Here is a 26,461-nt window from a genome sequence, read left to right as displayed (position 1 = left end):
ATCAAAAGACTTGAATGGGCTTTCTACTCTGTAGTCACTGCCTTAATCCAGTGATGCAGGTGTGAAACCACACTGCAGACTGAGAAGCTGTAGTGTTGGGTGGAGGCTGATTTAGCTAAGCTGCAGTTGCTTGCCCTGTTGTGGAGTGTGAACCCGTAACCTTTGTCTGAAGCACTGTTTCTCCCAATGAAGCTTTTTATTCCAAAACCAAAAACGCAACAGTGAAAGCCCCGCAGCTTTACCCCAATGTAACAAACAGTTTGGAGTAACAGTGTGAATCAGCTGTTAATACAGGATGTCCCTAAAATGCTGTCAGTTGAATAGGAAAAAGTGGGTTAGAAAATCAGATGTCCAATAAATTGATCCCTAGACAGTGGTAGGGGCTCTTAGCAGCGCGTGCAATGAGATAACTGCTGACTGCAGTTGAGGGTGAATGCAGATAAACCTCTTCTGCTGTAGCTTGCTGCAGGACAGATGGCTTATAAGGACATAGATGCAACAGTGTGAAATGTAGATTCACAGGAGTTCACGCGGTTGTCTTCTTGAGAGAAGTCTTCAAAGCAAGCTTGGCCGTAGAACAAGGAATTGTAGCGTTTGCTGCTTCTCCCCTCTACTTGTTAAACCACAAACTCTGAAGAGCTCTGAGGAAATCCAGAGGGGGAAATTTTGATCATTTAAGTTGCCCCTGTTGGAAAAACTCAGTGTGTTCAGCGGATAGTTGTCTGTATGTCACAGCGAACCTTAATCCCACTGCTTTTTCCCCCTCCATGACTGCAAACTTCAAGTAAATGCTTCAGTGTAAAATGGAGTCCTTTGCATCCCGTTGAACCCAGTGTTGTTCTACTACTGTGCATGCCCTTAGCCTTCAGCCTGCTTTGGCTAGACTGCCCAACTGTTTATATGGTGATGCTGTATTGCATGCTATTTTCTAGAAAATAAGTATCAGATACTTTTCCCTATCTTTATGTAGGTCAACTGTTAATCTAATTGATTAACTTTGTAGCTAGTCAATTAAATTGATTTACTCATGTAAAGGGGACATATTTACCCACTGTATTGGCGTAACTCTCTGTGTAGTTTTATATAGAGGAATTGCAAAAAGCTTTGCTGGGCAGAACCTCAAGGGGAAAACCCACAGTGGCCAAAACCTAATAGGGGAAGCATTGCAAAAAGCAGTTGAACACTGAGGTATTTATTAAAAACAAGTTCCAAGATGTTCTTGCCTGAAATTTCAGGCTATTAGCTCATAGGTATCTTCACTGGATGGTGATAATTTGAGGGTGTTATAAGGCAGTACTTTGCCGGAAACAACCATGTAATGCCCCTCTGTTTTGACAAAGGAATCGCTGCAAGATAACGTTTGAGAGATTAGTTCCTTTTGGGAGTTAGCAGCCCCTGCACTTTCATACTGGAAGCCTGAAGTAGCTGTAACAGCTTGTTCGTGTCGTTGAGGAATGCACAGTGTATTATGGACGATCATTCAAAAGCTGCCATGAATTATCCATGGAAAAGTGCCCTCAGATAGGAGCCTCTTGATGGTTGGTTAGTATAATTAATATAAACATCTCGCCGCAGCTTTACATTTTGGTTTAGCAGCTCCTCAATTTGAGAAGAGTCTTGGGACTGCCTGGATTTCAATTATCTCCCTGATGCTGGAGGTAGGGTTTTAACTTGATGATAATTATGTTCCTCAAGGGAAATCCAGACGGCAAGCAATGGTTAGGGTTGTGCAGACAGCATAGCTTACCCCAAAGTAAATCTATCTTTAAGGAGTTAAAAGTGCTATGCTACTTGGTTGCTGTTTTAGAGAAGACTTTTTTTAAGGCCTTCTTTGTGGGATGCTACAAATACAGAGCGTTACTGGGCTTGTATTCAAATAATTTATTCCACATTTTGCATTTTTTTGGTGAAACTTATGAAATATTTGATTAAAAAGAATTCCGGCATTCTTGAGGAGAAAACCTGAAAATGTGAACTGAATGTGCTGTGAATGCTAGAAAACTAGAAGATAGCTCAGTTTCTTAATTTGTAGTACTTTTTTACCACTGATGTTGGCTGTGCTGCAGTCATGGTAGGCAGATAAGCCTTTGCTGTAAAAATGATGGAATTAAGTGAGGTTGAGCCTTCAGCTCAGTGCTCTCTCTTTGGGCCTATTCAGATGCAGCACTCAGGAGCTGCCATGTAACAAACTCCTTGGGAAACATCTTAGGCATTGCTGTCCAGAATCGTGTTTGCTTTGGAGAAAGACCAGGTAGAAGATGGAAGGGAATTTGAGGACAGAGCTGACGGAGCCCTTTCATCTAATAAGCAGAGGCAGCAGCTTCAGCCAGACCCGTGGTCGTAGATAAAATTGTGGGGGTCATCTTGCAGTCTTGTAGCATTCCCAATCTAACAGTGCTCATTTGTCCAAGATATGCCAGTATGCTGTGAATTACTGCTATTTTCTGTTCATGGGAAAGAAGCGATGCCGGAGTGGTGACCTGAAGGATACAAACACCCTTGGTACTGATGTGTGGGGAGGCACGGAGGGACGGCTGCAGTGAAGCTGCTCTTTCATAGCACGGAGCTTGTGAGGGCGGAAAAAGGGAGGCAAGTAGTGCCTGGCAGTTTGGAGTTCATGTGAAGGATGCATGTTTTTTTTTCCTGTCAACACACCCTCCTCCCAATTTTCTTGCACGATTTCACAATTACAAATATTTCAGCTCTGGCTTCTACAACGTCTTCTGCAGTTTCTGGAGGCAGATGTGCAGAATTTTGTTGGTGTTTTTTGCTTTAGCAGGTAGCATGGAACATGGTCCTTCGTGCTGAGTAGCTCCTCAGTATTCAAAACATGGGGAATATGGGTAAGGCTCATCTCTCTTTAAGTGAACAGCAAAGCATGCACCCTTCTGAGAAACGTCCTTATGCTGTAAATGCCTTTGCTCCCCCAACCCACTGGAATATGGGTGGGTATTGATATCTTTTAATAGATGAAGCAAATCAGCTTAGTGCACTGGCTTTATGGCCTTTTTTTAAGAGGGGAATTTGAGTTGGTGTTACCATGACAGGTTTTCATATGAAGCTTCCATTTGCAAAGCTCTTTCTCACTGTACTTTATCAGCTGGGGCCAGATCTTATTAAAACCCAAACAGTAGCCAGCTCTGACTATTAGCTTAATAGTTTAATACCAGCTTCTCCATGAAGTAGAAGCAGCAGGTTATTTAAAACATGTAGGTCAGATTGGCCGGGTGTTTTCCAGTGAGATTATGTAAAGACGTTATTATTAAAACTCTCAAATACAGTAGATGCACCTGGTGCAGGACATTTTTTTTGTTCCCCTTAGCTTTCTGAGATCCTATTGCAAAGTATACTCTAAACAGATTTTTGGTCTTTACTTCCAAATGTGATATTAACACCACAGTGTTTCTGCTGGCTATTTCGCAATGGTATTCTTAATGTAAATGTTCCACTACAAGTCATTTAGCCTCAAGTTTAAAATGAAACTGTTTTCCTGTGAGAAATCCCCTACTCCTCCTCCTGCAAGAGGGCTGCAGTATAAAACAAAATGGAAAATGAATGCTAAGTAGCCAGCTCATCCCCAGTTTTTGGTTATCAAAGCTAGTAGCTGCAGAAAGTAAATTACTCAAATGACCTGCATTTTTAATTCACTGTTTCTTCACTTATAATTTAAGGTGCTGTGTTATTTTTTGTTGTTCTAAGGACAGTTTACTATGTAATATAACTCCTTCATTATGGAAAAACTAGACTTTGTTATAACTACAAGTAGATGTTTATGTACACTTAGGGCTATTTGCTGTAAAACTCCAAAAGGTTCCTTAAATATTTAGGGCAGCCTGTTTCCTGAGATGGTAAAATCCTTAGGTGCCTTCTGTAGGAAATAAGGAAAAGGGCAATATTTACATACAGAGAGGAGACAGATGCTCATCTGCAGGAACCTCAGCACTGCAGAAAAGGTACCATTAACAATCTGTTGTAAACTTTGGTGTTCAAAGAGCAACAATAAAAGTACCACTCAGCACTGAAAATCAAGCAAGTCTTTCTACAAATCTATCTCCTTGCTTAGTTGCTGTTAATTGGTTTGGTAATTGGTGTGACAGCTTTTTGTGGGCGCAGCAAGCCACAGCATTCTGGAAACATCTTGGTATGTTCTTGCCGTTTTAACTAGCTGGGTTTAATATTACCAGTTCACAAAGCAAGGGTGGGGAAAACAGATTTTGGTGTGACTCTGTCAGGATGGAGACCGGTAAAGGGGTGAATTTTATCAATCCAAGCAAATGATAATTGTTGCAGTCTGCATAGGCAGGTTCAAAATACATAGGTCATTTAAAAAATAATTCTTAGATTCACAGAAATAAGGACCTTTTTTGTGAGAGAGCAGTGATGGAAAACTGCAGCACCCTTGGAAGAAGGAAACAGATGGCAAGAAGAGCTTCCAGATACTTGACAGGCTGCAACAGACTTAAATGCAGGCAGCGATAAATGGGCACGAGATTGGGTTTTGGTGTAGCTATTGTGGTTTAGTCTTGATAAAATGCCTGATGTGCTGTATGTTAGCAGTACCAAAGTTTTGTCCTCTCTGCTGTGGTGGTCCTTATGTAGCTGCAAGTGGCCGCTGGGGTGCTATGAATGGGAATGACGATCCAGGCACTTCTATGAAAAATGAAGTTTCTGCATCTGACTGATAGCAGGACTTAATGTTGAGTAACAGCAAGTGAGAAGTGAAACTGAACTTAATTCCCACACCTAGGTTATTCAAGGCTGTGTGGCAAAAATGGCCATGTGAGGCTAATAATTAAAGAAAAAAAATTTTGCATGCATATGAATGAATCATTGCTCCACTTTCATCAAGTGCAAAGGTATGGATGCTGGGATTTCCTATCTTGGGAGTTTTATCAGGGACAGAGGTGGGTAGCAGTTGGTATTTTATACCTCACTCAGACTGCTGGGAACACTAGAGAGCAGCCTGCTGCGCAGTCAGCACCCTTCCTGTAAACACGGTGCCAAATTTCACATTATTGACTGTAATAGATAATAGACTAATGTACACTGGGGAAATCCTATAGCTTCTGATAGGAGCTACCAAGCTAGACTTCTGTGGGGCTGTTTGAACCTGAGCAATTAAACAAAGCGCCTCCTCCTTTTAGATATGGGTGGGGCACAGCTGATTTTTCTTCCCGGGATCAGCCTGCCGTTGCGCAAGAGGATGGCTATGCTGCAACGTTAGGCTAAAATCTTCAAGCCTTGGCATGAGGGTACAACTCCACAGGGTTATTTAGGCATGTGATTTCCCATTGCATAAAGCCTCTAATACTTAAGAAAGGTTTCCTCCTAGGAGTTTGCAAAGTGTTTTTATAGGGCAGTTTAGCCTTTTTACCCCGGGTGCTGTTTTCCCCTCCACTAAACAGTCTTGTGGCCTGTCAGACCTTCTGTATGAGCTTGCTTTCAGCTGTGAGGAGGAGTGTAATGTTACTCAAAATAAGCTTGAGAAGGAGCTGCTTTATTTCCAGGCGAGGCGGAGTGTGGGCAGGGAGCTGTGCAAGCTTGCGTACGTGACCAAGGACAGCTAAGTAAGCAGGTACTTACCATGAGCAAGCAGTTGAAGGAATGCAGATTGGGACAAATGACTTTGCGGTAATCTGTAGAGCAGGAAAAGCAATTAAGTTGAAAAGTATCTGCCCGGGCTCAGGAGCCTGTGTGTTCTTATGGTCCTGGTTTTTGCTGGTCTCTGGATAGCTTCTGAATAATGGTGCAGTGCTGCCTGAAGTGGTTGGTTTCACATCCACTACTTAACCGTGTGTAACCAAAACTTCTTGGCTTGTAGGGTTTGGGCTGAGGCAAAGCCTGGGTATGTATAGATGAGACTCTGTGCCTCAAGTTCTGGAAGTTAACTCTAGAAAATATGGCCAGAAGGGACTTAAAGAAGCCAGAGTTCATTGTGTACTGTTAAAATGAAACCATCTGGATGAGATGCTTAGTCCCACGCAGAGTACCCAGACCCTACTCAGCACGAGCAATGGCGCAAAACAGCCCATAGGGAATGTCTTTGAGGCAACCTGGTCCTGGACCACTTAGGCCTGTAAGTGCTACAGATAGTTAAGTGTGAATATGATGGGCTTCTCTGAGCAGGGAAAAAAGCCCTAAGAAATTGCTCCTCTTTTGCAAAGTCTCAATTAAAGGAGAAAGTTAAATGACTGTGTCCTCACCTGACTTGCTGATGTAATGTTAGACTGGACTGTAGGAAGAATCTGATGGAGCAACCTTGATGATGCCAATGATCCGCCACTGAGATAAGTTGTTATTTAGCATCTGATTGAAAAGGTCATGAGGTAAGATTTGGTTATTTGTAATCTGCCTTATTGCTTGCTGCTTCTCTTGCAGTGGCCAAGTTTAATGTTAGTCTGAAGGGAATGTGTCCCGTAGCAAAATAACTTCACAAAATTTGGTGCTATATTCAGGATGCTCTTAAAGGAGCATTTTTGGGTCATGGGTTACTTCAGCCAGAGCTCGCTGTTCAAATGCATAGCTTTTGCATTTTGGCTTGGAAATCTAATGACAGTGCTTCAAGATTGAGTTGCTTTCGTTATGCATGTTTTAATTTGAATGGCTCATGTTAGGTAACTCAAAGGGCTCTGTGCAGAAGAGGGCTCCATTCTGTCTGTGCAGCGTCTGCATAGGCAAATGGAGATGCTTAAGTGTGTGGCAACAGTTCGCATGGAGTTGAGGATGACAGAATGCATTTTATTTGGAGGAAATACTAACAGGGATGCCTGGATTGCCCTTTTATTAATTTCTTGATAGTTGGATCGCTCTTTTATTAATGTCTGGATAGTTGTAAGTTTTGCTTCAGCATCCATCCAAACAAGGGGGAAAAGTAACCAGCTAGTGTGAAATAGGGTCTAAGTGTATTGCATATTATCTTTTGCCAGCCTGGAAGAGCGAAAAGAAGTAGGGGTGTCATTAAATTTTCCTTGTTGGGCAATAAAGATCGCAAATAACATATTTTAGTCACACCAGGATTACGGTTAATCCTATAGGTCACATCAAAGCAAGCCTCTATCATTGAAGTTGCACACCCTGGTTTTTGCCTCCAAGGCTTGTCCACTCGTGGAGTCTGTAATCTGCCGCATAGTATTTACTAGGAAGAGCTACCCCCGGGAACTGCCAGTCTGCCCTGTGTGAAACAATTAAAACACGACCAGAAAAGATCTGGCAAGTGTCTACCTGGTGAGTCACTGGGCAGAGGGAATATGGCGCTCTGCATCATCGTCCCCGGTCTTGCCGGGTGCTTCAGTACCTACCTGGGGGTGCAGACACTTCATTTTTCAGAAGTGAAACGGCTGCTTTGTGATCCAGGCATAAAACTCTTGTCACTTATGCCAAAATGGAATTCCTGCCTGGTTTTGTTTTGTCTCCTTTGGTGTTTGTATTGGCTTGGCATTTTCATATTTTGTATCCAGTGTCAGTATTTGTTTCTGGGAAGAAAGTTTTGCTTAAACTTTAATTTCTGCAGTTTGTTTGTTTAAACTTGTTGGCAACTTTAAAATACTGCAGTCTGCTCCATATGCTAGTATCAGTGCTGCTATTATTGTGACAGGCTTCCAAAGTAAAAAGCAGCAATCGGGCAGGGAATGTTTTTTATGAAATAGTTGGGAGTATTTTCAGTTATAATAATATTTGGGAATATTTTGAGCTATTTTGTGGCCAGTTTTTCATAAATGTAGGGTTACTTTGGCTTCTATTGAGTCAAGATTATACAGTGCTGAACCCAGTGAAAGCTTTTTTTTTTCCACCATATACTTCTGGTGTATAACCATGACAACAGTATCAATATGATAGGCAAGAACTGAAAAATTACTGATCGAGCACAGCAAAAGCTGCGAGGACAGACAGACGTGTGTGGTAGGTGATGGAATGAATGGTTAGCTCATTAGACAAAAATGATGTTGGTGTATGTTGCGAATTTACCAGATGAGCAATGGCACCTAGACTGGTTGGCCAACCGGAGACTGGAGCTGACACTTCAATAGTACAATGTAGTCCTTGAAGGTCAAAATAGCATAAGCCTGATGGAGGCACTGAAGAAGTGAAAAGCAGACGGAAAGCAGTGATTTTAAATATATTGGTAAAGCTAGACCGGGGGAAGGAAAGCTAACTCTGAACAAAGCAGCAGTACACGTATCAAAAAAGGAGATACTAGCATTACTGAAACACAAGACTTAGTTATGAGCTTTGATACTAGGATGGATGGGAAAAGCACATCTTTGCTGCTTTTTCGGAAGGAATCCGCAAGCGCAGCCTGGACATAACTATCTGGAGAAAGGATTAAGCAGAAAGCAGCCCCCCATAGCTGGGTTTGTTAGTCGGGTGGCCGTGTCTCCAGCGATCAGGAAGTGGGGCTAGAGTGCGCTTTGAGTCTGCCTTTTTTTGGCAGTGTTTCACTTAAAGTAATGCCTGAACATCATCAAAAAATGGAAGTGATCCAAGACATTTAAGACGGAGAACAAGACTGAAAAGGAGAGCGAATCTGAGTCATCCATGTCAAGATGTTTATTTTATGTTTATGTTTGAGAATACTGAAAACACAGATTATATTTTTTTCCCAAGGGTTGAGGGTGCTGCACTCCTGCTGATCACAATAAAATTATTTCAGTGGGAATTTGGTCCCCCAGGAGGAAGTTGAGCAGAGCGCAGAAAGCCTGGGGATGGAGCCCTGTATAATCCCTGTAAAAAGCTGGAGTTGGAAAGATGAGGAGAAAAATGGGAAAAGACTAAACCACAAAAAAGGAGTGGACAATTAAAAGGAGGAACATGGCTGCTTGTGCTGAAGGCAGCTGGCAGGCTGGGGAAGAAGGGAATGGGTTGCTGAATGTTGTCCAGAGAAGGTAATTATTTCTGGCTTTGAGTTATGGCTCTGATTCATACAATATTTAAGGAATATATCTGTATTTTTCATGGTGAGCAGACTGAAAGCAAATGCTGGAAATTTGCCATCTGTGTAGAAAATTTTTTGCTGTAGGTGTATGCCATGAAAGTGAGTGGGACTGAAGCAAAGTCCATTAACAAATTCCTTTATTGATGGGAGTGAGAGGTGAATGCTCTGGACCAGATGAAATGCCCAGTTAAAAAAAGTGCTTAACTGTTGAATTCCTTTCCAAAAATTTAATGAGTAGCATACGCAGGTTTCTCAATACAAAAGTCAGCTTTCAAATTAAAAAAAAGTGTTGGAGGAAGGCAGTACGGGGTATATTTCAAAAGTTAGGGTTAAGATGCAAGAAAAAGATCATACTTCATGTTGGATTGGCCAACTATTATAATAAATTGGGATACTCTAGACAGTTGGCCTTGCTGTGGGTACTTCATTGTGCAGTTTCCCATTTATCTGGGCTTATTCCATGATCTCGGGAGCAATCACTGGTGCAGCTGATGTATCCATCTGTAGTCCTAGGTATATTAACTTTTGCATCTATTCAGGGAGCATGTGTATTTTGAAGAGGTTTTTGAAAATAGTCTGTGTCCTTGTTATCTGATCTCTTGCTGAAATCAGACTGAGAATTTCACATAGGAATTCCTGTAATGAGATCTCCCTGGTGTGAATGGAAAGCTTTTGTGCCCAAAACTTTTGGGTAGGCTGTTCAAACCTCTGTAGACTCGGAAGCCTGAGCAGTGATGAATTTATTGCTTCCCTTGGTACGCTGCTCTTATTAATCTAGCCCAGCTTGCTTCTGCAAAATAGAAGCAAGAAAGCAAGAATTTGTAAAACGAACTCAAATGTTCGCTTACGCTGTTGTTTGGGAAGAATACCCTTCTAACTAGCTATTTGAACAAATCCAGATGAGAAAGGGAGAGTTGGGGTGGTTGTATTCAGACTGCATTATACAGGGATGAAGATGCATATAGTCACATACCATGGCATCTTCAATCAAGAGAACAAGGAGCAAAATGGGCTTCCTGCTGAACGGGGCTGCCAGCTCCTTTTGCAGGCAGCAGGCAGAGGCAGGCACAGCATCTGAGTTAGGCCATTGTACCAGCGGGCCTAAAACCAGGTTCTGCTGTACAGGGAGCCAGGGTCTGCCGGTCTCGCAGGGCAGGCAATCTGAAATACCACTCTGGAGGTCTGCGATGGTGTAGTCGCTGCTCAGATCGTGACCCTTAACGTCTAGAGATAACTTTGGCCTAGCAGTAATAAATTCAGAACCACATTAGACTTTATTTCATCTGACATGTGGGCAACGATTTAAGTCTACTTTTCTGTATTAATAACTACATGCAGGAGGCAGTTTTTAGCCCTACTTCACTGCTTCAAAAGAAAAACCTACATGCTTTGAATTGCACTGTGTGTACAAGCTAGGTAACAGGTTATGGGATTGTGCTGCTTCCTACATGGTGACACTTACACATCTTGAATATTACCATAGAAAATGGTCCCTGGGGACTATTCAGGATGGTTGAATATGCAGTAAGTTTGCAGTTTGTTGAAAATGTCTGGCAGCAATGTCTCATATTTAAGTGTGTATCTGTTTGTAATGGGTTTCTGCGGCTGGCTCTTCAGGATATGGTTTTCTGCTGCTAATCTGAAATGCAGTCTCTGAAACATAAAAACTCCAAAACAAGAAGATTTATTTTCTGTAGAGTATGATTGTCACTTAGTTGGATTTTGTATATTAAACTGGTTTTGTTTCCATTTTTAAGTTTAGGGTTTGTGTAGATGTATATCACCTTGTCTGGGGAAAAGTCCATAGCTATATGTATGCATGCAGTTTCTTACAACAGCAGGGATAAAGCTGTGGTGGTACTTGCAGGGCAGATTCTGCCCGTGCTGAAAATCCCCCTAAATCATTTATCTTTGAAAATGCTATATATGAAATTTGAAGGTATTGCAAGCTACCCAGGGGAGCATAGCATAGAGGATAGAAAGCCTTTCACTGGAGGCTGCTGGCTTTTAATCTCTTTGTGCATGGGAGATAACTCATTTGAAGACTCCACCCAAAGGATGAGTGTCAACAGGAAGGGGGGGCATTCAAGGGGCCACTGAAGATAAGCTGCCACCCCGCGTCTGAGGTTACCATTCTGGGTTACGATGAAAGAAGCCTTGGTGGGAGAGCACTTCACTGTTGCTGCGTGGCATCTGAAGAGAGGGCTTTCCTTTGCAAAGTTGCTTGTCTGGGTCCCATCTCATGTTTTTTAAATTCTGTGTTTAAAATCATCTTCATATGAAGAAATCTCTCTTGTTGCTTAATAGCTTCAGGCTGGCTTTTGAACGTTGACTTTCTATTTACACACCTGATTTAAATGTGTTGCATCAGATTGAAGAAACAGCATGTTATTGGCAGGACAGCTTCTTTGCACATCAAATGGCTGTAGAGGGTGGCAGATACTATAGCTGGCAACTGTGTAATAAGAAAAAAGTCTTGCCACACTGGTGGAGCTCTCTGGCATCTGGGAGGTCTGGATCCAAACTGTGTGGCTTGGATCTGTCGCCAGTAGGGAAGGTTAGCTTGCTCCCAGTCTTCGCTCCAATTTCCAGTGCTACTGCAGCAAAGTCGGGGGTCCTGCGCAGAACTGGGGGTTGTTTTTTGTACGTACTTGTTAACTTCATTGCACAGCCAGATATCTGAAAGGAAGAGGTAATTAAAGAAAATAAATAGGGTGGGTAGGGAGTGGGGGAAACCTTTGGTTTCTCTGTGGCACTAGAATTGACATTTTTCAGATTGTTTAGGCCTTGTCAGAAAATGTTTTGTTCAGCCTTTGTTTTCTATTGAATCCCGTGTGCTTGGTTAGCTTCTTTCCAAATTAAAAAAAAAAAAGCTCCATACATGGATTGAAAGCTTTATCTGTTTATCTCCTCATTAAAAAGACTGTCTATGAAATGTGCTGACAGGGCTTTTACTCTCTTGCTTTCTATTCTCATCACATTTTCCACTGAAAGCCTCCCCTCTGCTATTTCTGTTCCATAGTAAATGGGGCTTTCTAGTGGTAGAGGCTCTGGACACTGTTCCTGGCTCCTCATGGGCTGTGTTCATTGCCTTGGGTGGGAAACCTTGAATGTGGAATTCGGACAGCAAGGAGGCCGGTTTGGGCGTATGGGCTCAGTCCCCTGAAAGGCAGTTTCCACAGCCTGGAGGTCCCAGTATCAAATATGGTGGGAAGCACATCGCAGGTCGTCCTCCAGTTAGATATTTAAGCAAGACGCCACATTTTGAGAACGGCGTGGGGAGCAAGCTGCCTGAGCTGGTGAGAGAGACCTTCAGTGGAAGCTGAGCTGCTCAGGAAACTCGGTCTCAGGACTTCTGGAGCCACTTTAACCAATTGCTGGGCAATTTGCTTGGAAAAAAAAAAAGTAGGCATGTTATACAGTCCGAACCACTTAAGAGATTGCTAGTGGCTGAGTCTCCTCACAGCCATATCTTTAATATTGGTATTATAGTGAAGTGATGAGTAAGTTTTGATTACAGAAGGAATTGTGAAGACTAACTTTTGGCATAAGTTGTGTTTGTACTAATGTAATTGAAATTCTACCAATACAAGCAATAAGAATGGCCACTATTATCCCAGCAGTGATAACGTGAGGTCTGGACTTGAGATGCTGGACCAGTGATCTCCAGCCTTTGCCAATCTCCATCATTGGCATGGGTCATCCATCGCTGTTCACTCTGCTTTAACTTCCGTCACACGTGAGCAGGTTGGGAGAGTTTGGTGGTTTGTGAACTGCCATGTTACACCATTAAAAAAAGATACAGATTTTTATACACGTCTCTATAATCAAAGCATAAGTGTCTATTTTTGCTTCCCTTTGCAGGTAAGGGAGTTACTAGATTAAGCCACATAAAATACTGTGGGTTTCACTCACATGCAGTTGTGTGCGTCATTCTCCACTGTGATGAGAGAATTTAAACAAAAAGAAAAAAAGGAAAAAACTTCTCACTGTAATAAACAAAAATGCAAAATCAGTGCAGGAGACACATCAAAGTGCTCACGTGCCAAGGCCCACAAAAGACACAGTCGCCTGCGGGGTAAGAGCGTGGTCATGGATGGACAGTGTAAACACTTTGTTCTGGTTTTTGCTCAGCTTTCGCCTGCTCATCTCTTGTACAAAAAAAATCCCGTGCAACAACATGAACTTTGTGACGTTTGATATGTAGAGCAGACAGCTGCAGGCTCAATTAATTCCCCCCTCTGATTTTTTTCATGGTATTTTTTTTCCAGAAGGCTGTAGTGACTTCCAAACCCTCACGGGTGAGTGGCATTTATGGCTTGTTGACTTTGATGGAAATGAAGCGCAGAGTCCTGTTCGCAAAGAGAGTGGGTTTGCATGTGGAAGTCTTCACTGGGTGTCTTTGTGGGTGGGTGGACAGAGCTGCTGTGTAATCCCTGGGGGTGCTTCCCCATAGCTTCACTGGCATTCGTCTAGCCCAAAGCAAGTGAAATTTTGGGTGCTGGGTGCAGGAGGCTGAGCCTGCCTGGAGTAAAAGCAAGCCCTGGGAGGTGAGAGCAAGCAGCAGGGTACGAAGCAGAGGGGAAAGCAAAGCATGGCAGCCTGACGTGCGGGTGCTCATGCACCCTCTTTGGAGCCTTGTGTACTGTAAACACACCTGAGGAAAAGTTGTCTGCCGCCTCTCTTCCCCTCCACCCACCCATGCAATCTTCCCATGTCTTCTCTTCGGTAAGCAGGAGGAGAAGCTCATTAGTGCTCTCTGCCAGCGCACACACCTGTAATTTAAACACATTCATCTATGACAGCCCAACATGCCTGGTGGTGTCTGACACTTGGATGGCAATACCTGTGTGTGGGAGGGAGGTGCGGATGAGGAGCGGAGCCAAGCACAGAGCTGGGGTGGGGGGCTTGCTGTGGAGCCCTTACCGGCTTCCTAATAAACGTGGGGAAGGGGGCAAAGCGTGGGACAGCGCATGGGCATCTCTGCTGGGAGAAAGTGGGAACCCACCCGCTCCTGTCTGGCTGTCTGCTTTAGAAACTGCCTGTCTTGAACATGCTTCATCCACGCCTGTGGATCTGTATGTTGTTTTTGTAGTCAAGGGGGTTGTGTTGTGTTTTTTTTTTAATAATAAAAAGTGATTAAAGAACAGGCTGTGCTAGGCTGATTGACTAATTGCTTCATGTTTTAGCTAATAGATTAGATTTTGTCAAAAGCACTGTCTCCCCTTCCCCAGTAGTAAAGCAGCGTGATGCCAGATACATGCCTGCTTTATGGTACCCTTTTTTTAAGCTTCTGGCATCTCACATAGGTAACTGTGGGATATTCTAATGAAACTGGAGTTATTAAAAAAAAACCCTATCTATTACATTTCAGGGATGTTTGGGCTTCATGCTTCAATAGTGCTAATTAGATATGTGACCTATTTTCATTCTGCTTTAGCTCCTGGGGATGGTGGAGCCTCATTATAAGTGCAAGGATAGAGAATGCCCATGTTCCTTACTCTAAATAGCTTCTTCAAAACATGCCCAAAGGGCTTTAGGGTGTTTTTTTGTGTGGACACTGATTATGTTTTTGTTTTCTTTAAGTGGGGAAGTGGGACGGGGGGAGATTTCTCTCCCCAGAAATAAATAATTGAACATTTTTTTCTTTAATTTGGAAAACCTAGTGGCAAATCAAGGTACTCTTGAATTTTAAGTTTGCCTTGTTTTATTGATAAGGGAATAAACTTGAATACTTTTTAAGCATAAAAATGCTTTTAATATTACAGTAGCTTCCCATTAACTGATACTTTTAGCTAATAGAGTCTGTGCAGCCCATCTCTTCATGAAATGCGCCAAGTGTCTGGCTGGATGCTGACGAAAGGTTGCAGCCGTGAGAGGTACTTGTTGAGAAGCAGCCTGCCAAAATGCATGTTGTGATGCAAAACTGAGGCTGGAAGGAGCAGACAGCCTGTTCCAAAAACTGCTCTCAGAAAGCTCTCAAGTTTTGTGCTCTTTTTGGCAGAACTCAGTTGTTTCCAGAAGACTTGTAGAAAGCAAACAAACACTCCCCCCAACGACAGAGAATGCTGAACTCACTTTGGGGAGAACCCTGGGTGAGACCTGGGGGTAAGTGTAAGTGTATTAAAAATAATATAAATATAAATGAATATAAGATAATGGAGCGTTGCCAGGCAACTGTCAAAGGAGCTCTGGCTCCTGCATCTCTGGGCTTTGCTGAAATGACCTCTCATATTTCAAGCATCTTGCCTGCCTGTGTATGAAATGGTTGTTCTGAACTTAGCTGATACACCTCGTAGGCAGCAATTTAGCTTGTGAGTGCTGCTGTATTTAGTGTTACAGTACTGATGTCCCTCTGGGCATCCTGTGCTCTCTTAAAAAAAAAAAAAAATATTCAAGGAATAAGGGTAAAGACTAGCTGGAGTCAGCTCTCAGCAGTGCAGCGGTCACTTATGACTGAATAAGTAAATTTTTGTGATTTAGCTGTGTCGGTGGGGTTAATCTGAAAGCAGGCAGAGGGAGGAACTCTCCTGTCACTTTGCTTTTAATGACTACGCTAAATGAAAAGGTAAGCTGGGTTTTACCTCTGAATTTACTGGTCTGAGGACTTGTTCATAAACCTGTGCCTCAGAGGCTTGCTTTAAAATTAAGTCCACTAAACGAGCAGGCTGTGGCAGAGGCGTTTGAGGCAGGTTAGTATAACTTTAGGACAGTTTTCTGGGCATTTTGCTGGGATGCTCTGACAGGTCCTTTGGTGCAGCGGAACGCAGGGCTGTGCTCTTTGCAGCTCCTTCCTTTGCCTGATAGCTTGACGTGTGCGCAGCAGATGATGAACTTAACCTTTTCTGTTTGCAAAGGGGCAGGGAAATAACCTTTTCAAAAGCTGTGTTTATCAGTATAAACATAACTTTTTACATTGTAAACATGGGCAATATGACTAGATTTTGGGCGGCTGCTTTACTGCTTGTATCATGTTCCCATTTGGAGTATGTTAGGTGCTGTCGTCCGTCTCCACCATGAGAAAGCTGCTGTCTAAGAATGCCCACTGTACAACAGGATGAGACGGACTCCATGTAGGAATGATTTAAGCTGGAATCCTACAGTTATTTAAGCTCATGCTTATCTTAATTCACTGTAAACGTGCAGGGCTACACAGAGCGAGTAAAGGTTAACGCATTTGTAAGCCTTTGAAGATCAGAAACAAACTTGATTTCATTTTGAATTTGCGTTCAGTCGTGTGATGCCTCGTTGCTAAGTATTCCTCAGAAGATGTTGGTGGCATGTTGCATGGCTGTTTGCTTTGGTCATGGGTTATTTTGCAGTTTTTTATCAAAAATCCATTTCCATGTTTTTCCTCGTCTTCACCACTTGTTTTTCTTAATCCCGCTAGTTTCATTTTTTCCTCCTGCATATCTTATTCTCAGAAGTTTGAGCTGTTTTGGCTCACTACAGAGTTTGAAAAAGAAAAAAAAGTTATTGAAAATAACTTTTGAAGATTTTCCCGGCGTAGAAACATTGAATAGAAGTTAGCTACTGCCAGGGCAGAGTCTTCAGCCTCAGTTGATGGTGTCCTGAGAGTTAGTTAATGTTGCACTGCGCAAATGTACTGTGCTCTGCAGCTGTTGATAAACCAGCTTTTCCTTGCAAAAAAAAAGTGGGGAAAACTGCCTTTCAAGTGATGATTTGGCTGAATTTTTTGAGTGAGTATATGCAAACGCAGCTTACTCCCCAGGAAAGCATCTGAGTTAGTGGTGCTGCAGCGGAGTGCGTCTTGCCTGCTTGCTCGGAAAGGAATGCGGCTCCGTGTCGGGCCCTACGTGCCGCACTGTTCTTTTGCATTCCACCAGAGATAGCGCCTGGGACTTTCTCTTGAGAAGAAAACCAGAAAACACCTGTTACTGCCGGCAGCTGGTGCCTCAACAGCAAATGGACAGATGGACGGATAGATGAGGGCTCCTGCATTCCTGCCTGCAGAACACATAGGCTTGTAAAGTCCTGTTTGGGAATAAATAAAGTTTGTCTTGAAGAAAAATGAATGATGTTTTGTGGTGTGACTGAATGGATCAGACATGCCATGGATGTGTTATCTAGGAATTTTTAAGGAAGCTGACGGCCACATCCCAGATGTTTTTTTTTTTCCTTTAAATTAGCTCACCAACTAAATATGTTGAAATGATGCATGTATAATTGACTGAAGCTTTCTTCTTTGGTGTGGCTGAAGTATAAGGGAATAAGGAAAGGGTTCTTGTGAAATTGTGAGTATGTGTGCGGGATTTTGCTGTAAATAAGATCACAAAGTCCAGATATGTTCTCAGGCATAAAGACAAGTACAAAAAAAAGAGTTGATTTATATGTTTAGTCTTTCAAAATAATATTTCAGGCTGGATGAAACAAACTATTTTCATATCTCCTGGATTAGACCAGACAGAGTAAACATCTCTAAATAGCACCTTCTCCTGTGAGCACTGCATTCGGCAACCAGGCACACAGGGAATGGGTGCAGAGTTTAAAGCATCTTAACCAGATTTTGTTGTTCCACTACCTGAAGAAGCTATTGGCAGATATTAACGAATGGTTGTTTTTGAAGACTTGGTGTTGTTACAGAAGAACCATTTAAACATGTTGATCTGTACAAGATGCTTTGTTTGACTGTCTGGCTGGATGGCTGGGTGCGTTCTCGGCATGGGGATCATGATGTGCCAGTAATTGCAGTTAAATGAACATGGCTAGCTCTCAGGCAAATGAAACCTAATTTGTCACAGCTGTCAGAATGATCATGTCATGTTTGTTGCCTTCAGGAGCAGTTCTAGGCTGCAAATCCTGTTAAGGTCCCAGCTTTTTCTTGTTAAATATTGCACAGCATGTTTGCTGACCCTAGTATTTATCTTGGTGGTTTTTTTAAAGGCAAACACACCAATTCTGTCTCTTACATAAGCTGGGGTTGAACTTCTGTGAACCTTAGTCATGTGGGCTAGAGCTTGTTAATTTGGTGGACTTCAAGGATTTGAGCATAACAGTAATTTGAGGGCTTGCATACAACCATAGACAGATTTGCTCACGGATTCATACGGTCAGGATTTTGGAAATCATGCTTTAAATTAGCTTCTAAAGAGCAGCCCTCCCAGGCTGGATTGAACGCGTAGTTACGCTTTACATCAGCAGCAGCAGACAAAAGCAGCACAGCAGCTTTGAATTTTGCATTCATGCCAGCAGGAAATACAGTAGAATAAACGCAAGACTCCATTTGTAATACCTCAAAAAAACACAGTAAGGTATAGGCCTCTTGAAATCCCCCTTAGTCATAATTTCAGTATTTATTTGCTTTTGTTTGTAGATTAACAGATTGGATCTAAATTGGATAGAGCAAGTCCTGTTCTGTAAAACAAACAAATGCTAATTTTTGGATGTCAAGCCTGAGGGAGCAGAGAGCTTTCCTGCTCTATTCTTCTTCTAAAAAAAGGAAACAAGGTTTAAAAAAAAATTTTGGATCCCTGAAATACCTGTAAGGGTGATTTCTCCTCCCTCTGTGCTGGTGGCTGCCGTAGAGCTCCAGAGAAAGAGGTGAAGGGTCTGTGTCCAGTAGTGCATTACAGGGCAAGGCTGGAAAATGTCAGCGGTGTTTATGGAGCTACCTGGAGGGGGAAGAGCTCTGACCTTTCAACAGAGAGGTCATGCAAGCACATTGCTCGTGGTGCAACACGTGCACTGGCTGCCGCCTTTCTTGGTCACCGCTGAGTCTTGGGGAAATGGCAAGATGTCTCCTCGAGCTGCAGCTGCCCCTCTCTATGCCACCTGCTCCAGCCTCTCGGGAATGATGTCGGGGGCACAGCTGTCTGCGTCCACCATTAGCTTACCCCTGCAGTGGCTACCCTGGTGGGATGTCTCCAGGGCTGTCCTTTCCCTTGTCCACCCTTGCTCCTGCGGAGCAGTCCCCAGCCCTGGCGCTTCCCGTCTCCCTGGCAATTCAGGGGCTTGGGAAGGAGAGAAGGGCTGGCTGCGGGAGGAGCAATGCTGCTTGCAGGTGAGGGTGTAGGAAAGCAACTGCTGACCCTGAAAACTGCCTTCTGCTCTTGAAATGGGTCTGCCTTCTTCCAGCCTTTCTGCCTGACCTCCCCTCCCGTACTGTCTCCCCTAGGCAGAAGTGCCATGGCCACACAGGACTTTGCCTTCATTGCTGGGGGGCCTTGAACCAGCTCTGGTGCTGCCTGTGCCTCACTGTATATATAAATACACTTGGAAACATAGGCATGGGGTGTACTGGAAGAAGAATAAATGAGGGCAGATAGAGCAGAGCTGGTAAAATTGATCCCACAGAGCTGCCTTGTTAATGAAGTTTTGGGCACATCTAGCTGCCAGAACATTGGCAGAAAGTGAACAGCCTCTTCTTCAAGGGTTTGTTTCCATATATTTTATCTCCAGTTCCTCTTGCACGATATGGATTGGCATGCAAGTATCCCTTCCATGAAAAGAAACTGCAACCCCTGATGCTCAATGCTCTTAAAAAGAAGTTTCAGTCTTCTGTAATAGCTACATGACAGTTTAATAGTTGATAAAAGAAAAACAGAAAGTTACACATCTGCTTTTGTAGATTGTGGGGACATGACATTGCAGATAAACATTATGAGCTTTAGCTTAATGATTTATTGAAGCGCATTTCTTCATTTTATTGTAGCCTTCAGTCGCTTACTATGCAGCTGTCTGGTTTCCCCAGAGAACGGAAGACTAGCTCAAAGATATAAATCTCTGTTAATGATTTTAAATAGCTATCTATCTGTATATAATATAAAACTTTTTTTTTTTGCCCCGGGCACTCAATCATGCGATTAGGAGAGGATAATCAATAATCCTGAATGCAGAGCAGAGCCGCTTTCGGTCATGAGCCGTGGTGCTCTCAGGCCACGCAGGGCTATTGCAAAGCCCCCTTGCTGCCCTCCAGCCTCTCGCTCTCCGGCCTGTTTCCCTGTTCAGCATCTGGAGGTTTCCAGCTGAAATGGTCCCTCCAAGACCTGCAGCCCACCCTGCATGCTGGAGAAGATGACTATTTTTCCCTGACCGCTCATGTGAGCTGGTCGCCTTATGTCTCGTCTACAACAAGAGAAATAAAGGCAAAGCTGTGCCGTAGCTGGTTGGGAGCACTGTGTTGTTCTGTTCAGTTTTGTTTGTCTTTGGCAAACGAAGGTTGAATGAGGTTTGTACAAATAGGGAGGAGCTGTTGTGAAATAAGAGATACTATAGGCAAATGTACTAAGGAACGTGCAGTGAATGTGAACAGATTCCTGGGCATTAGCCAGGACGTTCCTCACCTCCCATGGTTCGTGTCTGAACCAGCCCTGGAGGGACACTTTTCATAATGGAAAAAATATGTAGACCTCAGAACTAACATTTCCATCTCCCCGCTCGCTCCCCGCCCCCCTGCCAATGACCCCAGATGAGTTCCAACAATTGGGATGCGGGACCAGCAAATACAAGATGTATTTGGATGGGAAGGGCAATTACGGCTTCACTATCTTTTCTTTTCTTTACACGCATTAGCACCTGGTCTGTCTAGCCATTGATTTATCAGGAAATTAGTGATTTAGGAGATAAAGTGTGGCTGCAGGGTCCGTAGCTGTACTTCATAGTTTAACTGGGAACACACTAGTAGTGACTGAATATCGCTCCACCTTTGAAGCTCTTCAAACGGCTTGTGCAAATAAATTTGATTACCATCCTCTTCCCACCAGAGAGATGCTCCCAGCAGAGAAGCGAGCACCAAAGTTAGCATTTAATGGAAGTGTCTGCTTGTGAACTGAAGGCATGGATATCCTTTTAGATCAAATGATGTGGTGGTGTTGCTTCCAACAAGAGCAAGGCAGAGGCTTGTGGAGCACAGCAAACAAGCTTGTGCTACTGCCTTTATTTAGTCTTGAAAGCCAGGTTGTACAAAAGGATGTGGGGCGGTGGTATGTGACTTCCTAGAAGGTCACTGTCACCAGTACTGTTTCTAAGGGGCAGCCTCTGCGTATGCCTAGCACCAGAGGGCTCGTATGTGCTCTGTGGTGTGAGTTATGAAAATCTATTGCTAAATCTTCTGTAGCCTCAAGAGGAGAGGTGGCAGACCTGCCATGCAGAGGAGTCTGGTCATGATGGCAGATTGCGTAGTCATTTTGTGTGGAAAACAGGAGACCAAACCAGACCTACTATCAGTGGCTTCGTGCTCTGCCCGCACTCTTCCTTCTCCTCTCCCTTCCTCCTGTTGCTCCTTGTAGTTTCCTTTGGCCATTTACCACTGGTGGTAACAGTCCTGCCCCTTCATGGCGTCATCTCTGTGGGGTCCTTTGCTGGCCCTTTTGTGAAATCTGCAATCAGGACTCACTGGAACAGCCCATCTTCCCCTCCAGCGCACCTTGTCCAGCAGCGTTTGCGGGCTGGCTCTAACAGCAACGCCAGCACCAATTCTTGTAACGCTTTCCTTGATTTTTGAGGGTTCGGACCACAAGTTCCTAATAAAAAGGAGTTGTTGGAGATAAGATTGCCTGCTGTTAGTGTTCCTGTGGTCACTGACTCACTGGTGTGTCTAATGTGTATCCTGAGCTTACTGGACATAGTGGGGCAGTCCCAGCCTGGTGAATTGCTTGTCAGCCCCATGTGCTCACCAACTTGGAGACACTGCAGGACTGCTCCATCTTTTTCCAGCAAAGTAGCCAATTTTTGGATTAACACAAGTGAATTGGGAAGGGCTAGAAGCAAAGCACTGCAGGTGAAACCCTGCATGGTATGTTTCTGTGCCAAGTGAACTTTTATCATTGACTTAAAGGCACATGTGGATAGCAAATAGGGCATCATTATGATTCATGGTGCTGTTACAGCGTGAGACCTAATAAATCTTCTTACGTGTGCCTTGTACTTAGTTCACATACTTATTCTGGCTACTGGGATTTATTCTTAGCCCTGCTTTTTTTCAGGAATTGCTGTGCCTCCGTTAAATGGGAGCAGTAGGCAGACTGTCTCCTGGGTCAGATTTGCAGGAGCTTGTTTCGAGCAGGTGCAGATGGGGGTAGGAAATGCCCTGGAAAATGAGAGAGAGGGCAGGGGCGGGTTGGAAGTTGGAAAGGGCTGGGTCTGCCCTCCTCCTCTTACTTCTATTGTTATTTATATTCTTGCTCCGCTTTTTACTTCCTGAATTAATGCACATTTGCAATTTTCAGAAAGTCAATAAATACTCATGGCAAGACGACCTGTCCACCTCTTAGTTGATCTGTCCGTGACTCTGTATTTAGCTCTTCTGGGGATCTGTATGTGTTGTTCTGCATAGCAGGGTCTAAGGAATATGAACTGTCTATTTACATAAGGTAAATTAATCTTTTTGCTAGTTTCTGTGTTCTTGAGTATGCAATCATTGTGTGTACTCTGGGACTTGCATTCTTGAATTTAATTCCAGGAGTAGTAGTTTGAGGAGTATGAGTTGGTATTGACACTATTGGTACTGCTTCCTGTCTGTAGCTGGAATGCCAGTAGTAGGTTCTTACTGACTTAAAAAAAAGAAGATGCTTAGTTCCTGGGGGTGGAGAGAAGCACAAATAAACCAGCCCTACAGACACTGATTTGACAAATTCTCTAGTCTCTTTGCACATGAGAGGGAATGTATGAATTTTGGTGCTGTGGCTCTGTTTTGGATCTGGAGAACCCAGAAGGAGCTGCACTGCCTGATGGTTCCTGGCCTTCCTCTGACCTGAGTTTTGTTTTTAAGCAAGTCTGCCTATATCTATATCTCATATTGCTATCTTGTTGTCTTTGTCTAACGATTCCTCTATTTTGTTTCAATGCTGATGTAGTCCATCCGAGATGGAAACGGTGATGCTGAGCTCTGTGCAAATGGTGGCTGGAGTTACCCACGTTGGCTTTTTCTGGAAGTGGCTTTAGAGGGTAGCGGGGTTGAATCCAGCTGGTACAACAGGAGCTCTCCCATCTGGTCTGCTCTGGGGTGCAATTGCACAGTAACAAGCCTGATTGAGCTGGTGGCTTGTTATTTAAGTTAAGGCACTTGCTGACTCATTAGCAGAAAGGCAGTAGTGGGGAAATACTCTGCCTGCCAACAGACTGTGTACTGTTACAGTCACTGTGGCAGCACAGGAGTGCTGCCTGTCAGGGGTGCCCATTACCTGCCTTTTTTTTAACACAAAATAAAAAAAGCCCTGAAATGGGAAGGAAGAAGAGTTGCAAAGCTGATTAAGGCTGCTCAAGCTGGTCTGTGGGGAGTAGTTGGATTTTCAGAGTGCAGATCCCCCTCGTTTCATCCTTCCCTGCCTTTTTTTCCCCATGAGCTGTGCAGAAGTTCGGACAAGCCCCCCAGAACTTGACCTTATGTTGACACAGACTAAATTGTTCTTCTCCATTGCTTCTCCATCGTCTCCTGTGCTAATTACTGCTCTGCAAATCTACCCTCTGGTCTAATTTTTAAATTCATCTAAGAGGCTGAGCAGCTCTGAGGATCTGCTGTAAACATGACTTATCCGGCAGGCAGTAAAGCTGCTCTCGAGCTCTCCAAGGAGAATTAAGCCTTCGTGAAAGAGATGTCTGTTGGGCAGCTGGTTTTATCAGTCTGTGTTGCAGATTAAAACATGTTTCGATGTCTCTTCTACCAAATCGGGAAGAAAAAAAAAATGTTCTCATTACCAGGTCCCCGATTGCATGTTAATAGAGAACTAATTGACCAAATGTCAGTCACTTGCACTCCTTGAAGGAAAGGACCATCTCCCATGTGCTGAGCGTACAAGAGCACAACCTGTGTCTTTTCTCAGGCTGACAGTGTTTTTTTACGTCTTACCCACCAGAGGCGGGAGCTGCTTGAGATACAGCGTACCAAGCCCAGACTGCCGTGCCAGGGTTGTATCTGCTCCCACGCTCCTGGGACGTGGGATGCGGTGTGGAGATTGCATTGCTTTTAAAAAGGAAAGGTTTATGGCCTCTCCTAGCCCAGCTGTTAAACATATGCTTTATTCTGACTTTTCCCCCCGTAAACCTCCACTTGTGATGCCTGTGGCATACCTTGTTTTGGCAGAAAGCTCCAAAAGTCACCAGTTGAAGTTTTGAAGGCATTAATGCCATCTCAAAATTGGCTGGTGTCTGTTGGGCAGGTGAAATCTTGTAGGTAGAAGAGCTTCTCAGCTCTGCACAGGTCACAGGTATTTGGGTATTTCGGTAGCTTGTGGTGACTCACCAGGCTTTTCTTGTAGGAGTGCTGAGAGGTTGAAGCATTGAAAGTGATTTTAGAAGAGTTGGAAACAGAAGGAGATCATGGTGCCTACATGCTGCGCCTTTACTGTTACTGTGCGAACCAAAGTACAAGATTATAATGGCAGATAAGAATCTCAGTTTAAGGCCTTCTTAGAAAAAAACACAAGATTTTGGACTTAAGAGGAAGCCAAATAGATTGCATCTTTCTTGCTTTCTAGTCACGAGGTTGATACATGACTTATCTCTTTACCTGCTTTTATTTTTTGCCAGCTTATCTTCTTGCTGCGTAAGATGAATTTCTTTTGTCTTTGTTCACTTTCTATTATGAGACCACAGTTTTAGTTTTTTACCCCTGTAAAACTAAACATCTCCCATTCATGTAGGTACAGATGTCTTAGACATAAATCTTCCTGCTGTAACTGGTCCTGGAGCCCTTTTGCAATACAGTGTTGCAAAGCTCTCATTAGGGCTTCCCTGTGTCACAGTAATATTAGACCCATTAAGCAGTAACCCTGCTTTAACACTTCCGTGAATAGCAGTGCAACGCCTAATGAAAATGCAGTTTTTAGTGGGATGAATGTGTTTATGTTAATGAAGCTATATGCATACATGCTGGAGCTTATGGTACAAATATTTTCCTTGCAAACCCCTGACTGATGTGTTGATAAGACTCTTGGTGAGTCTAATCCTGAATTAAAAAAACATATCGTACTAAACATGGCCTTATAAATACAACCAGTGTAGGTATGAGATAAAAATAATCCTTTCCATAGTGCAGAACACTTGGTTTAAGAAGTGGAAGAATATTTAATAAAAGGCTTTGATCGAACTACCTGCAGTAGAACAAAAATGTTTCATTGCTCTCTGTGAAAGTTTGTCATTTGTTATTTCTTAATTGTTACGACTATACAACCCTAATGGACGGACCACGGCAGTGGAGTTTCAACCGAGGATCTCTGGATCAAAACCCATGAGCAGATGTTGTCTGAGCTAAAGCACTTACCTATTAGCTTGCAGCCAGTAATGGATTCCTAAGCTTTATGAAATGGTCAGTAAAGGGTGACCAAAGGTAATTTTTAAGCTAAAACTTAAAAAAGTAAATTTTTAAACTTAACCTGTATGCCCCATGGTGCAGTCTTAGAACAGGAGGTATTGTGTGTAGTTTGATTCTTGGTAAGCCTATTTGGCCATGGGTTGATGGAAAGAACATTTACCCTTCCCGCTAATTTATCTTTGTGTTTTGGTAACCCTCTGGACTGGGAGCAGAAATCAGGGGCTGGTCCTGCGAGCACGAGTGCAACTCAAGTACATTGTGCCTGCGCCTGGGGTTGGAGAACTCAAGTGCGGAAGGAAAGTGAAACAGTTCTAGAGGTCCAGAGGTCAGCAGGGTACATGCATGCTCTGGGATTTTGCTGTTGCCATTGCTGACTCAGCTATGGGGAGGAGGGAAATATGTTTTTCCTTTTCAGAATTGGTTATCAAGCTGTTGGGGAAAAAGAAATTACTCTGGAGGAGGGGGAAGAACCTTGGCTGTCAAGAACGCAGTTCAAGCTTGCAGATACTTTCCTGTATAACTTCTAAAATCCAGGTGTGGTTGAACGATGATGAAGTTGTGCGTTACATATTACACGGGAAACTTTATTTAGCTGCTCCAGCAATTTCCTGATACCATAACACCAGCTGAAGAATGGATCAGGCAGAAGGTGAAAGTGTGGTGTTCACACACCACCACATTGAAGCCATTTCTGGATATGCAAGACAGCCCCTTAAGAGTATATTCACAGCAGCCACAACAGAAAATGAAGACTAGTGTGTCTGATTTAGCTGGAGGATAGCTCGAGCAAGTGAAATACGTGTATCTTGAGATCAGCCAGGAGAGGTCAGGGTCTCGGTTGTAGCTCACCGAAAGCTTGCAGCTTGTATCCAGGCACAAGCTCCAGACCTTCTCCCAGAGCTTTTGTTCACACTGTCTCCTCCGGAAACACCAGCCCCATTTCTTGGAGCATCTGGGATTTTCTACGAGACTGCTCCTTCAATCCAGCGCTGACCTGGACTGACCCTGCTTAGCTTGCGAGGCAAAACAGAATTGTAGTGAGGGGACTGTGGCTCTAGTAACCAGATCCTGAACAAAATTGAAGGCTGTTAAAGTGTCTAACTGAATTATTGCACTACAGGGGCATAGTGACTCATAGTGAAGCTAATCACCTGCTGCTTTATCTTGACTGCAAATAATAGATTGCTAGTTAAACATTTAAAGGTCATAGTCACAGAAATTGTAATAGTGTTGCCTTCCCCCCTGCTCTCCCCCCCCCG

At 43.5% G+C, this 26,461-nt stretch overlaps 1 protein-coding gene and 1 long non-coding RNA gene across 5 annotated transcripts in view; one reads left to right on the top strand and one right to left on the bottom strand.

The window, feature by feature from the left end:
* Positions 1–26,461, top strand: part of MTSS1 (MTSS1, I-BAR domain containing) — a 132,878-nt gene that overhangs the window by 53,571 nt on the left and 52,846 nt on the right. The gene's annotated exons all lie outside the window — the stretch shown is intronic.
* On the bottom strand, positions 10,190–18,574 carry LOC103897245. Its single transcript, XR_657477.2, has 2 exons — positions 18,433–18,574; positions 10,190–11,611 (listed from the first exon to the last, which is right to left on the bottom strand). It is a non-coding gene; the product is annotated as an uncharacterized LOC103897245 (long non-coding RNA).

The sequence above is a fragment of the Aptenodytes forsteri genome, unplaced genomic scaffold (assembly GCF_000699145.1).
Source record: "Aptenodytes forsteri isolate BGI_AS27 unplaced genomic scaffold, ASM69914v1 Scaffold49, whole genome shotgun sequence".
In the NCBI taxonomy this organism is placed as follows: Eukaryota; Metazoa; Chordata; class Aves; order Sphenisciformes; family Spheniscidae; genus Aptenodytes; species Aptenodytes forsteri.
The sequence above is the reverse complement of the archived record's forward strand: the minus strand, read 5'-3'. Positions and strand labels throughout refer to the sequence as shown.